General features: G+C 48.2%; 1 protein-coding gene across 4 annotated transcripts in view; it reads right to left on the bottom strand.

Moving 5' to 3' along the window:
* The window catches only part of GATA6 (GATA binding protein 6), a 30,755-nt gene extending 29,175 nt beyond the window's left edge, over positions 1-1,580 (bottom strand). Inside the window, exon 1 of one of the 4 annotated variants that reach the window (XM_045849871.1) lies at positions 1,490-1,580. The gene's annotated coding sequence lies outside the window, so the exon portion shown is untranslated. The other 3 variants (XM_045849870.1, XM_045849872.1, XM_045849873.1) reach the window with 3 other exon arrangements.
* Positions 1,581-12,809: the final 11,229 nt, after the last annotated feature.

Here is a 12,809-nt window from a genome sequence, read left to right as displayed (position 1 = left end):
GCAGGCCCCACGACATCGCACTTGCACTCCCTTTTCCTAGCTGATGAGGTTCCTCAAAGATCCCATTTCCGCCTGGGAGTGAGAGTTGGATGATAAGAGGGGCTGTGACGTGCGCAGCAGCCACCGGATCCTCCAAAGACAGGGTTTAACCGCCCTCCCACACCCCCACCTCCCTGGTACCGTCGCCCTCCCCACCCTCTCCCTCCTCAGCATCCTTCATCCACGTGCGTGCCTGATCCCAGGGGGTGACTGCAAGGCTGGCCGAGGTTTCCCTTCCTCCTCAAAGCGGCTCCCTCCAGGCGGTTCACACACAAAAGAACTTTTTAAGTAGCGTTGCGTGTCCGCGTTGCCTTATTCCCCACCCCGCAGGGGCCCCTCACCCACTATTAAGGTTGCCCTCGTGGAAATCGTTGGCTCAAGTAAGACAACCTGTCCCGAAAACGAAACCGCCGCGTTCTCTCACACGGGCTCTCCCAGAGCTTCCCGGACTGAGCTGACAAAACGGAACGCAAGCCCCAGAGAAAAAATACAACTCAGCCCTGGGAAGGTGGGGCCTGGGGCGGGGACGGCAGTCTTGGACCTTCCGGGCACAGGCAGCGAGGGGTGCCCGCAGAGCCGAGATTCACGCCCAACCCGCGTTCCCGAGGCGGCGCCGCACACCTTAATCGCGGCTCCCGTCGCAGCTACCAGCGCGTGCGCTCTCGCCCGCCGGGCCACCCCAGCCCACCCCACGGTCATCCCCAGCAGTGAAAAGGCCAGACCGTTCCGGAATCGGACGTACGGGGTGGAGCGGAGTGCAGAGAAGAGGAGGGGGGACGTGAGACCGCCCCGGAGCCGAAGCCACCCCAAAGGAGAGAGCAGGAAGAATGACAGGGAGACTCGGGTTTTAAGCACGGAGGGAAATGCAGCCCGGCAGGCCTCTTCCAGGCTGCCTTTCCAAATCGCTTAGACTCATTGGAGATAACCGCGCTAAAATGAATGCTCACACACAGACCCGGGCTAGATAGCAAGAAAGAAGTCTCTCTGCCCGCTGAGCTGCGACTCCCGCCCCTTTGCGCCCAGATAACTCGGAGATAAGCCTGCGCGCAGATAAGCACTTCGGGGAGAGGAAACCACACCAGAAGTTGGCACGCGGGTGTCCCGGGAACCTGGAAGCCTCTACAGCCTGACAGCAGTGGAGAAGCGAAACACCCTCGGAGCCGACTGCGGCCCGGAGCGCAGAACCAGGCGGCCCGCGATGGGCAGGGGTAGAATCAAGGAAAGAGCGAAGCACGAGCAAGAGAGGAAGCAGCCGAACCTCGGGTGGGCGCTGCGCATGGAGAACCGCAGCGGTGAAGGGTGCTCCCGAGCGCGGAGAGAGGCCCAGGGCGCCGGCCAGCGAACGCGAGTCCGAGGTCTGCGCCGCGCTGCTGGTGAATAAAAAGGAGAGAGGAGGCGCCTCTTACTGCTCTGCCGGAAAACTGCAGCCTGCGCTCCTGATTGGACTTACCGAGCCCTAAACAAACAGCGCTCGCCGAAGGGTGCCAGGCTGTGGTTCTGAACTGCTCTCGGCGAGCAACTAGGTGCAGGAGGTGAAGAGGAGGAGGAAGAAGAGGAGGAGGGAGCGAGGGGAGGAGAAAATAAAGGGTGGGGAGGGGACGGCGGGCTGCAGGGGGAGGGGAGCGCGCGGCCAGGGCAGACAATGAGCGCTGCGCTGCCTGCGGGTGTGAGCCGAGCGGTCCTGGGAGTGCGGACTGGTGCATCCAGGGGGCGCCGACCGCGAGGACGCCGGGGGAGGGGCGGAGGTGGCCGAACGCCAGACCTGACAGGCGACCCACAGCCAACCTTCGGCGAAGAACTTTCCTCCGCCACTAGTTACACACGCACTCACGGGGGGTGGGGGAGGTTGGCACAGGAAAAATCGGCTCTGTACAGCCCGGCGCTGCCACCACTTTGGGAGGGACGCGCCAGCTGCTGGGTCAACGCTCCCCCAGAATGGGGGGAAATGCTTTGCTCCGCTGGCCTTCCCTGCTCCTCCCTCCACATTAAATGAATTTTTTGCCCTGCGTTTGTGTGTGATCGACCTTAAACTTTTCCCGACCTCTGCTCAAGACTCTGGAGCTCAGAGGGTCGTGGTGGCCATCGAAGTTAAGGCTTCCACGACATGGAAAGAAGGAACCCGAATGCTCAGCTCCCTCTCTGTGCCCTTCTTTACAGAAACACGCTGAATTTCTGGGAGGTTCATGTCAGTACTCCTTAACTAACCAATAGGACTTTTAATTAGGGGTCGTGGTGCACTTACACTAGTAAATGCCGTGCTAGGTTAGTCCGTGGGGTGCACAGGCTGCAAAAGGGCTTCTGTGCCATTAGCGCCCGCAGATGCTCTCCGAGTTTGGGTGTCTCCTTTGCTCTGAGCTTTCTCTGGAGAACTTCAGGTAAGTCTCAGATAAGTCATTGGAAAGAGGGGGGTCACCTTCCCTGAACCCAGCGTGACATACCGCTTCCCACACACCCCCACATACACACCCCTTCTACACTCCCTCCAAATGGTTATCACAACTGTGTACAAACTGATACGGTCCTTAGCCGGCAAAGGGACTGGAAATAAACGTCGCGGGGTTATCAGCGCCGATCTGTCATCAGGGAGTCGAGCGGCCACAGGTTCGTCAGCGGCAGGAGCTCTGATACTAGGTCTCGCTCCTTTTGCTCACAAAAAGGATTTCTTCCGACAGCCATGACCTCAAAAGGCTTGCGAGAACTCTAACCAGGGCAGGAGTTGTGTGGGAATGGATTTTTACACTTTTTTTTTTTTTACAGGTAAATCGAAGTAAATGATTTTCTAAAGGTCAGTCTCCCTGAAAGTGTTTCGGCTGTTTTTGTTTGTTTGTTTTTGTGTTTTTCAGCTGGGGGAAAGGAGAGGAACCTAAGCATGGTTAAACCAGGGTAGGTAGGGGAATCGTAAAATATGGTTTCGAAAGATTGTGAGACCTAGTCTCTCAGTATAACTGTGGGCTGTGAACCTGTGTGTGGCGGGGGGCGGGGGGTGCGGTAGTGGGGGGAGCAGAGAGACGTGCACAGGGCCTGGCAGCACGGTGGAACAGGCGCAGAATCGAGAGTTCGAGACTCATTCTTTTTTTTTTCATTCTTCGTTGTAAATTGCTGCTAAACACTTCTGAATTTTAAATTGCTACTGAGAAGGTCCATAAACCGCCCTCATCTAATTTAGTCACTTTTACTACATTCCTGTCAGCCTCCCTGAACCACTGTGGTGGCTCCCAGTTTCAGCTGTGGCCACGTTTCGGAAGGACCGAAGGTAGAAAACTCTGAAACGGAGACTGGAGGCAGGAGCAGGATCCAGGGGCTTTCAATGTGAACCTGAGTTCCATCCAATGAGACTACCAGGAAGGACCGCCCTACGTCGGTCCGCCGAGCACTTAACTCGGGCCAGGGCTTCCAATGTCTTTCTTTTGGTTTTTATGTGAGTCCCGACCAAATTTTTAAATAGACTGACCTTTGCAGAATCTCCTTTGTAAGCAGTTACAGAAATGTTATGGACAGTTGATCTTCCTTGAGGCCAACTGTTTTTAAATGTTTCTCAGGTTTGCTTTTAAAAGGAAAGTGTTATTTTAATTCAAATTTTGGCGAGTTGATTTCTAATGAAGATGGGTTTACACATATTTTGGCCAATTAGAGTCCAGGTTCTGAGGGGCCTCCAAGCCTGAGCCCCAAGGAGACCCAACCCTGGGCAAATCTAATGCCCATGGTGTTTCTTTTTTATTTTCAAGTACTGGGGTGTGCATGTGAATTTCCTTGGACAATAGCTCACCCCCAGGGACCTGCTTGTCCCACAGCTCCACAGCAGCAGTGAGGGTGAGCTGGCTCGGCACCACTGGGACAGAGGGGAGCGGAAGGACAGACACTGAGGTAAAGTCCCCAATGTGAGGGTTCTAAGGGCCCGAGAAGGGACTCGGCATTTTATCCTCCAGGTTCCCAACCTCTTTGTAACATTGCCTAAAACAAAGAGGGGGAGGGGAAAAGTCATTGCTCCTTTGTTGGGTCACAAATTGTTTTTTGGTTTTTTATGATTGATTTTCCAACCAAAGGAGGGAATCGGTAGTGAAGCGCTTTCCTAGCCAGTTAATTTAAAAATAAAACAAACTATTTGACCGGTAGAGTTGATTCATACCGAAAGTCAGGTTGCCTGACCCTTCCAGTTTGCAGTTTTCCCAATGCATCGACTTTGGCCCTGGGGACAACACCCCGGCGGAGCAGCACATTTCCAAAGCCAGCCTCCACTGGCCCCAAGCCCTCTGAGTTTTCTCTGAGCACCCCTGCGGGTCTCAGAAGGTGGGGAGAATAAGGGATGCAGAAAAAGTGTGCCCCAAATTAGAAATCCAAGGGCTGTAGAAGACCCCCATAGTGTTCCAGGTAAACAGGCAGGCTCTTCGAAGTTGTTCTGTTTTATTCGTGACTTCTTTCCTTAACTTTTCTCCCCTTTCCTTTCCTTACTTTTCTTTTTCCTTCCGCCTGTCTCTTCTTCTGGGGTTTGCTCATCTGAAACGGAATCATTTCTCTCCGGACTATTTAGACCCAAGGGGTGTCCCCTCCGAAGTGAGCCGTCCCTCCCCAGCAGCCCTCCCCACCTTCGGAGAGAGGCTGGCTCCGGGGCGCAGGCTGGGGCGCAGCGTGTCCCCGGGACTGATTTATTTGGGCCGCGCCACACTACTCATCGAGATTCGAATTCAGCCAGAAAACAGCAGCCAATGGGGCAGGGGGCGGGGGCCCTGCTACCAAACGAGAGTAGGTGTTCGGGGACTCAGTCCCGCTACAGGTTGGTGGCGGGGGAGCGGTGAGACCCCGGGATCCACATCACCACCCGCCTTTACTCCCGCAAACTCACGCTCACTGTGCTGTCGTTTTCCAAGCTCCTAGCTGCTCAAGGGACATTTCAGAAGGAAAAGGAGCACAACGTCTGACTTAAACCACATTTTTAAGTTGAGAGTGTTTTTGAACCAGATTTATGGTATCTTCTCGCTAATACCATATTTATTCCTGCTCCCTAGACGCTCTTGCCGAAGGGCACGGGTCACCTCCGGGTCCCCAGCCCCGCTGGCTTCCGCGCCCCCTAGCTGGGTCTGGACGGCGTGTCCCCCGCCCCCAGCGTCTGTCGGTCCACACGGGCGGTCGCCCGAGTCTTGAAGGTGGTTTCTTAGGAGGGAGGGAGGGTGTTTTATTTTTTAATTCTCAAAAACTCCCAAACACTCTTTAGAAATGTCAGGTGGTGCCGGCGGCGAATACCGCGCGGCCTAGAGGTCGCCCCAACCCCCTCGCCCCTGCAGGCGGTCATTTTGGGCGCGGAGCAGGCAGCGCCACGCCCCGGGCGCGGGAATCCGGCTCCCCGAGCTCCGTGGCCGCAGGTCCGGCGGCCGCCCCTCGCCCTGCAGCCCCGGGCGCGCCCCGCAGCCCCGGCAGCCGCCTGCGCCGCGGAGGTGGGCTCGAGGCGGCGGCGCGCGAAAGGTCACCGCGGTGGCATTCCTCTCCGCGAGCTGTTTACGTGACTTAATGTGCTTCATGCTCCGAGGGTAAGTCAGGGCCGCGATAAGGGGCGGCCGGGGGAGGGCCGCTGTAAAAGCCCCACGCTGGGCGCCTTCCCGCCCTCCCCTCGTCCATTAACCTTTCTACTTTCTTCTCCCCTCTCTCTTTTAAAGCTTGTTATCTGGGCCACCCAATGACCGACGAAAGATTTCTCCCTCACTGCTTCTCCCAAGGCCGCTTTAAACCAAATAAATTTAGCTATTAAGGGCCAAGATGCCTGACAAAAGATCGAAAGGTGTCTTTCCGTGATCGCCTCAAGTAGCGAAGGAGAAGCGGGTGGCTCTGGGATCCCGATAAAGACATTCCACAGCGGCGCCGTCCGCCCTCCCCACGGCTGGGGTGCGCGCCGACGCCCTGAGGTCGCACCTCCACGGCCGGCCGCGGTGGGTGAGCTGGACCAGAGGCTGGGCGCGGGGACGCAGAGGTGCCCGGGCCGCCGAACCGCGACGGCCAGACCGTGGGGTCCAGGACCCGGGCAACTCCAGGCGGGAGCTGGGCCCCCAAAGCAGTCCCCAGAAGTTCGCAGGAAAATTAAACCGAGCACGGTTGGGCCTAAATTACCATCCCACTTTAACTGTAGTCTGACGCTGAGTAATACGGTAAAGCCAAACCACCTCTCCTCCCCGCCCCCGCCCCCGCCCCCCTCACTGCCTGCGGCTTTGCTGAGGGGCGCTGTTACTTCGCATCCGCGGCTGCCGGGAGCAGACCTTCTTTTGAACCCGTTGAACGTGGTGGCTGGAACCTGGAAGCTGGATTCGACCCAAGATAACAGGAGGGTGTGGACTCATAGACTAACAGCGTGCAGGTGGGAGGCAGAGGTCCAATCATTCAGTCATCCTCAGGTTGGGTTTGGTTATGAAGTGTGGTATTTATTATCATTATTAATTACTACTGGCATCACTACATAAAGCCTAGGGCTGCCAGCTGGGCCCGGGCCCTGCCCCCGGGGTGATCCCTTCCCTTTCACCAAAGGTGAACAGAGGAGTATTCAGTTTCCTGATCCAGGACTGTAAAGTGGGTTTGGGGAGTATGATGCTATCTTTTGGAGTTTCCCCCAAGGCCCAAATAAGCCTTTTCTACCACTTTGACTATGGCAGGATGAAAAGCTGGGCTGGCATATGAGACTCTCTTGGCTTCCCCGCAGTGGGGCTTCTTCTCACATCTTCTGCCTTCCACTATCTGTTCTTCTCTGTCAAAGTTGGAGACTGCTCTGAATTCCAAAAGTCAATCCAGTATCTTTAGCTTCTGTCTGTCACCTCACGCTGGGCCTCAGAAGTTAAAGATGCCTCTCTTTTCTCCTCTCCTCATCCAAATAAGGTGAACTCCAAAACAATCCTTTCTCCTCACCCAGCTCCTGGAAAGGGAAAAAACAGATCATCAGAGAATAAGGGATCATTTCCACACCCAAGAAGGTCAAAGAGATGCAGGAAGTTCTAAAGACCAAAATCCTAGGCTTTCCTTGAATTTTACTTGTATCCTTAAGTGTGCAGGCAATGCCAGTTCTAGGGTCAGGGTCCAGACGCCACTGCCCCAGGGCCATCACAGATCAGAGGCCTTTCTGACTGGGTTTTTTCCCCCTGTGGGGAGGGTGTAAAGAGGCAGCAGAAAAAGGAGGTGATAGGCTTTTGGGGATTTGCTAAATAACTAAATGTTCCTCCTTGAATCAATTTTTAAAAAGTGCCCAAGAAATAAAAAATTACTGCATTTGCTACCAAGAAACATGACCTTTCCATTTAGCTATGTTGCAAATATGCAGAGAATTAGAACCAAAGGGTTGTCTACCCACATGCAATCCTCCAGTGCCCTGTACTTACCCAGCAGTACTGAGTACCACTGCACAAAAAGAACTAGAAAAGCTGGCCTCTAGTTTTGAAGTGTTTACAGTCTACAAAGTTGGCACTTCTGTAGAGCTGGTCAGGCAAAGAACCACAGATACCTTTCAAGACAGAGGGAGATGACAGCCTTTTTTCTTCTCTAGTGAATACCTAGGCTCAGATTTTCCTCTAGGCTTCATGATTAATTTGAAAAAAAGGGAGTTGCTCTAGCTCACAAACCAAGGACTTTCTGGAAGCCCAAATCCTGGGCCAGCCTGCTTGGGTTTGGATCCTGTCGCAACCACTTACTAGCTATGTGAGCAGGACAAATTGTCTAACTTCTCTGTGCCTCATTTTCCTCATCTATAAAATGAGGATGATATGTAAAGTGCTAATACTGGTAGTACCTGGCACATAGTAAGCACTGTATATGTGTGAACTGTTATTACCAATATCTATATTGTAATAAATTCACATATACTACACCAAATTTTAATTCCTTGGGTGACTTAACTGTCCTCTGAAGCTAAATTAATTCTCAGGAAAGAGCTTCTCTGAGACTGCCATTCACCAGAGATCTCAAGCTTTTCCTATGCACCAGCAGTGAGGACTTTATTTATTGCATTGTGGTAAGAAAGGGGGGAGGAGGGAGTTGAGACGAAAAGGTCCTTTACTTACTTTTGATTCCTTTGAAGAGGAAGCAGTTCCTTGTTCCCCTTGCAAATGCCGCCAACAGACCAGTATCTTCTACAGGACAAAGATAGTAATCTTAAGGCTTGTCCTCTGCTCCAGGAAAAGAATCCCAATCTTAGCAGCACCCTCTCCCTGGAACTCCTTTTTGGCAGTAGATAGCAGTGAATTAACAGATGGGGCCACGAAGGAGGGCAGCTGTGAGGACTGGCACTGGGTATCAGGGAGAAAAAAAGAATTAATTAAACTGACCTGGTCAGCTAACTACACTTCTTTCATGCTTTTTGCCTTTCAATTTGTTATCAAAATATATTAGGAGACTTATTTTACTTTAATTATATTTTTGTTATTGAATAAAAATATATCTCTGAGGAGCTATGGAACACACTATTTTTTGCCCAGTTTTACTGAAAATGGAACCCATTACTGACAGAGGAAAATCTAGGCCATTCCAGACATTTTCCACCCGATTTTTTTTTCTTACAGTGTCCTGTCTTCTCTAACAAGATCTAAACCTCAATCAGGAAAACTTAAAAAAAAAAAAGAAGAAATCCATGGGACCTAACAAAGAATACTGTTCTCTAGATAAAATGACAGGGAAAGAGATTTGCTTTTCAAAAGGCAAAGTCTGGAGAGAACATAAAAGTCGTCCCCTCCCTGCAGGTTTTCAGCAGTGCTTGCGCCCAGAGCCTGTTTTTCTCTGGTCTCTGACAGTCCTGATCTTCTCTACATTTGATTTACTGAGTGCTGTCATTTCTTTGCTCTTTACTTTCACAATCACACATTTAAACCTGATAAAGTTCAAGACCCTGAATACTTGTAGCTTTCCCAGATTTACAGTCCTCCTGCCCCCCATCCCAGCCAGCGGTCTGGGCCTGATTGAATCCTCATGGACTGAAGCCTTGGGGGATCAGCAGAGAGGCAGCTGGTCTAAGAGGGTCGTGTCCATGGGGAACCGGCTCTTTTAGCCAAAGCAACCTTGGTAGCTTCCTTCTGCTAGAAAGTGAATGGCAACATTAAATCCAACTTCCAGTTTGTAACCTACCTATGGACAGGTACAAGAACTGTAACTTGCAAAGTTTAGAATTGGTGAGAATTGGATGCAAAAGCATGGTTAGCTGGCATGAGTGCCTGGTTTCCTGGATCTACTAAACAGCCTTGTGATGGGGGGCAAGCCACTTAACCTCTCAGTGCCTCAGTTTCCCCATCTGTAAAATGGTAAAAGTATTACTTTCTACATTAATCACAGACTACTGACTTGTGTGTGGCTCTGTCAGGGCCCCAGGAAGACCACTCAAATGTGTCTCATCTGGCTCTTTGGACTCTGTCAGGTTGAACAGAAATATGCACCAATGGGCTAACCAAAAGGAATGATTTATCTCCAAAGACTGAATAGTTAGCTTAGGCTCCAGTTTTCAAACCTGAAAACTTCTGATAGAAAATGCTATTGAAATAATCTATTCTTTACCTATAAATACATAATTAGTCAACTAAATCACAAAACACCAATGAAAAGCAGTCACTGACAATGGATGCCCTTATTTCAAATATAGTTACTATCTGGGGACTTCATATTTACTAAATAAGTAATTACTTTATGTGATTTAATATTTTTATTTATCTTGAACTATCAAGAATTTTCTGAGTAAGGAAAATATTTTAGGTAGGAAAGGTTTAAATAGGCCTTAAAAAATAGTCATGTTCCAAGTCTTTAAATTTCAAAAAGTGTGCTTCTATTTTCCCCTCTAAAATTCATCTTCTAAAGAAAGCTAAACTGTCATAATACCTAAAGGCAATAACTAAGAGGAAAATTGTAGTTATCTGTTCTGTTAGGGAAGGAAGGAAGCAGAAGGAAGACTACCTTCTTCAGAAGGCATTTTTTAAAAAATCTATTCAGTCAGGAGATACCCACTACAAGATAGTCCATGATGTTGCTTTTTCCTGACCATAGCTATATTCAATTCTAATAGAGGTGAATAAAAATAGAAACTTGACTTAATGGATATCAAATAATTTTATTTAGCTACTCCTGAGCCAGATTACTGCTCTGTTTATAATACCACAAATTAAAGACATGCAATTATCTAACAAAAACCACTTTTAAAGACTGACTACCACAAAGCCAGTGACCAGCAGACTCTAGCCAAAAACCACAGTGTGGATCCACAATTAAAGCCATCAACCTTGCATTTCAAGAGCTCAGCATACTTTGGGCAGAAGTGAAAAAGGCTAAGTGAATGGGGAAAAGCCTACCAAGGTTTGAGCTGGTAGGCCCATAGTAGGATCTGTCTATACCTCAACACTGCAGTGAGATTAAGCGCATGGGGGTTGGGGTTCAAATCTAAGCTCTGCAGCTTGCTGTCTCTCTGGCTGTGTGTCCTTATGCAAGTTTCTTACTATCTCTACTTGCCATTTCCTCATCTGTAAAAAGGAACTAATAATAACAGTAGACACCTCAAAGAATAGTTATAAAAACTAAGCAAGTTAATATTTACAAAGTACTTAGAAGAATGCCTACCTCAAAAAACAAGCTATTTGAACTGTTTGATAAATAAAAACATGAACTTCTACTTAGGTCTACATCCTAAGGGGAAGAGAGATGAGAGGGAAGAGAGAATATACCACAGCCCCAAAAAAGTTAGGTAGGAAGTGATCAAAGGCATTAAAAAAATGATACAGGAAAAAACCTTTGAGGATATAAGACATTTCCTACTGGGAACTATTTATCAACATAAACGCACCCTTTCTGAATATAGCACCTTCCAATGTGCTGTCTTCATAATGACAAATGTGCCAATAATTTGATCTGTGAGTAGAATTGTGGGCTTTCACCCAGCATATCATGTTTACATAGAGGTAAAAGTGGAGGTTGCAGAGGCAATAAAACACTTTCAGGGCACAGATATTTTAATGTCTAATAAATATAAAAGGTTCTTCCTGACAGAACTGGCACAACTTCTCCCTTGAGGAGGCACAATATGATGGCTAGAACTTGACCTGGGGTTGTGACACAGAATTGTCCTCATGAGCACCCCAAGTTGCATCCACAGTCACAACTGTGTGACTCTAATGACAATGAAACCCATCATGTAATTAGTGAAGGCTGTCATATGTGTCTCTATCACACGATGGCCTTAATGGCCTTCTTTCTCCACCCATTGCACCACACTAGCACAATTACAGCTGCCCTCTTTATGCTCATGTAGCATTGTTGTCATTGTGACATGTGGTGAATCACAGATGACTCATCTTTACTGTGTCCTTCTGATCTCATTCATCTTTGGGTCCCCATTGATACATACCATGTCTAGCATATAGCATACACCAAATGCTTGTTGAGTGTGATAATATTAAAATTTTTAAGATACAATGCACCCAGCCTGAAGCATGAATTCCATCAATATCACACCATTCTACATTAAAGACAATGATCTCCTTATATCTACTTTTTAAAATCAAAATTCTTCTACATTCTCCTCAATAGAATACTCAACCAGATGTTTTAATATATCTTATTGATTATGCTATTACAGTTGTCTCAATTTGTTCCCCTTTGCCTCCACCATCTGGTAATCCACACTCCCTCCAGCAAGGCCCCCCTTAGTTCACATCATGAGGCATGCAGATCATTTCTTTGGCTTCTCCATTTCCTATACTGTTATGAACATCCTCTTGCCTATTTTGTGACTACCAATTTATACTTCTTAATCCCTTGTCCTTTTCCCTCATTCTCCCCTTTGCTCCTCCTAACTGATAACCCTCCAAATGATCTCCATATCTACGATTCTGTTCTTGTTCTGCTTCTTTGCTTAGCTTGTTTTTTTAGATTCAGTTGTTGATAGTTGTAAATTTATTGCCTTTTTAATGTTCATAGTGTTGATCTTCTTTTTCTTAAAAAAGTCCCTTTAACATTTCATATAATAATGGCTTGCTGATAATGAACTCCTTTAGCTTTACTTTGTCTGGTAAGTACTTTATCTCTCCTTCCATTCTAAATGATAGCTTTGCTGGATCAAGTAACCTAGGCTGTAGGTCCTTGCTTTTCATTGCTTTGAATACTTCTTGCTAGTATTCAAATATCCTCCTAGCCTGCAAAGTTTCTAGAAATCAGCTGACAGTCTTTTGGGAACTCCTTTGTAGGTAACTATCTGCTTTCCTCTTGCTACTTTTAAGATTTTAAGATTTGACCTTTGGCATTTTAATTATGATGTGTCTTTGTTTGGTTCTCTTTGGGGCCATCTTGTTTGGGACTCTCTGTGTCTCCTGGACTTGTATGTCTATTTCCTCCATCAAATTAGAGACGTTTTCTTTCATTATTTTTTTCAGATACATTTTCAATTTATTGCTCTTTCTATTCCCCTTCTGGCACCCCTATGATTTGAATGTTGGTACTTTTGATGATGTCTCAGAGGCTCCTCAGCCAATCCCCATATTTTTGGATTCTTTTTTCTTCTTGCTGTTCTGATTGAATGTTTTTTCCTTTCTTATGTTTCAGATCATTGATTTGATTCTCAGCTTCATCCCCTCAACTGTTGGTTCTCTATAAATTTTTCTTTATTTCATTTAGTGTAACCTTCATTTCTGCCTGAATCTTTTTTATGCTGTTGAAGTACCAAGTGAATTCCTTGAGCATCCTGATCAACAGTATTTTGAACTCTGCATCTGATATATTGCTTATCTCCATTTTTTTTTAGTTCTTTTTTTCTGGAGTTTTCTTCTGTTCCTTCACTT

This window comes from Phyllostomus hastatus, unplaced genomic scaffold, assembly GCF_019186645.2.
Source record: "Phyllostomus hastatus isolate PE091 unplaced genomic scaffold, TTU_PhHast_1.1 phas_contig_80, whole genome shotgun sequence".
NCBI lineage: Eukaryota > Metazoa > Chordata > Mammalia > Chiroptera > Phyllostomidae > Phyllostomus > Phyllostomus hastatus.
Note: the sequence above shows the minus strand (reverse complement) of the source record. Positions and strands in the feature narration are given on the sequence as shown.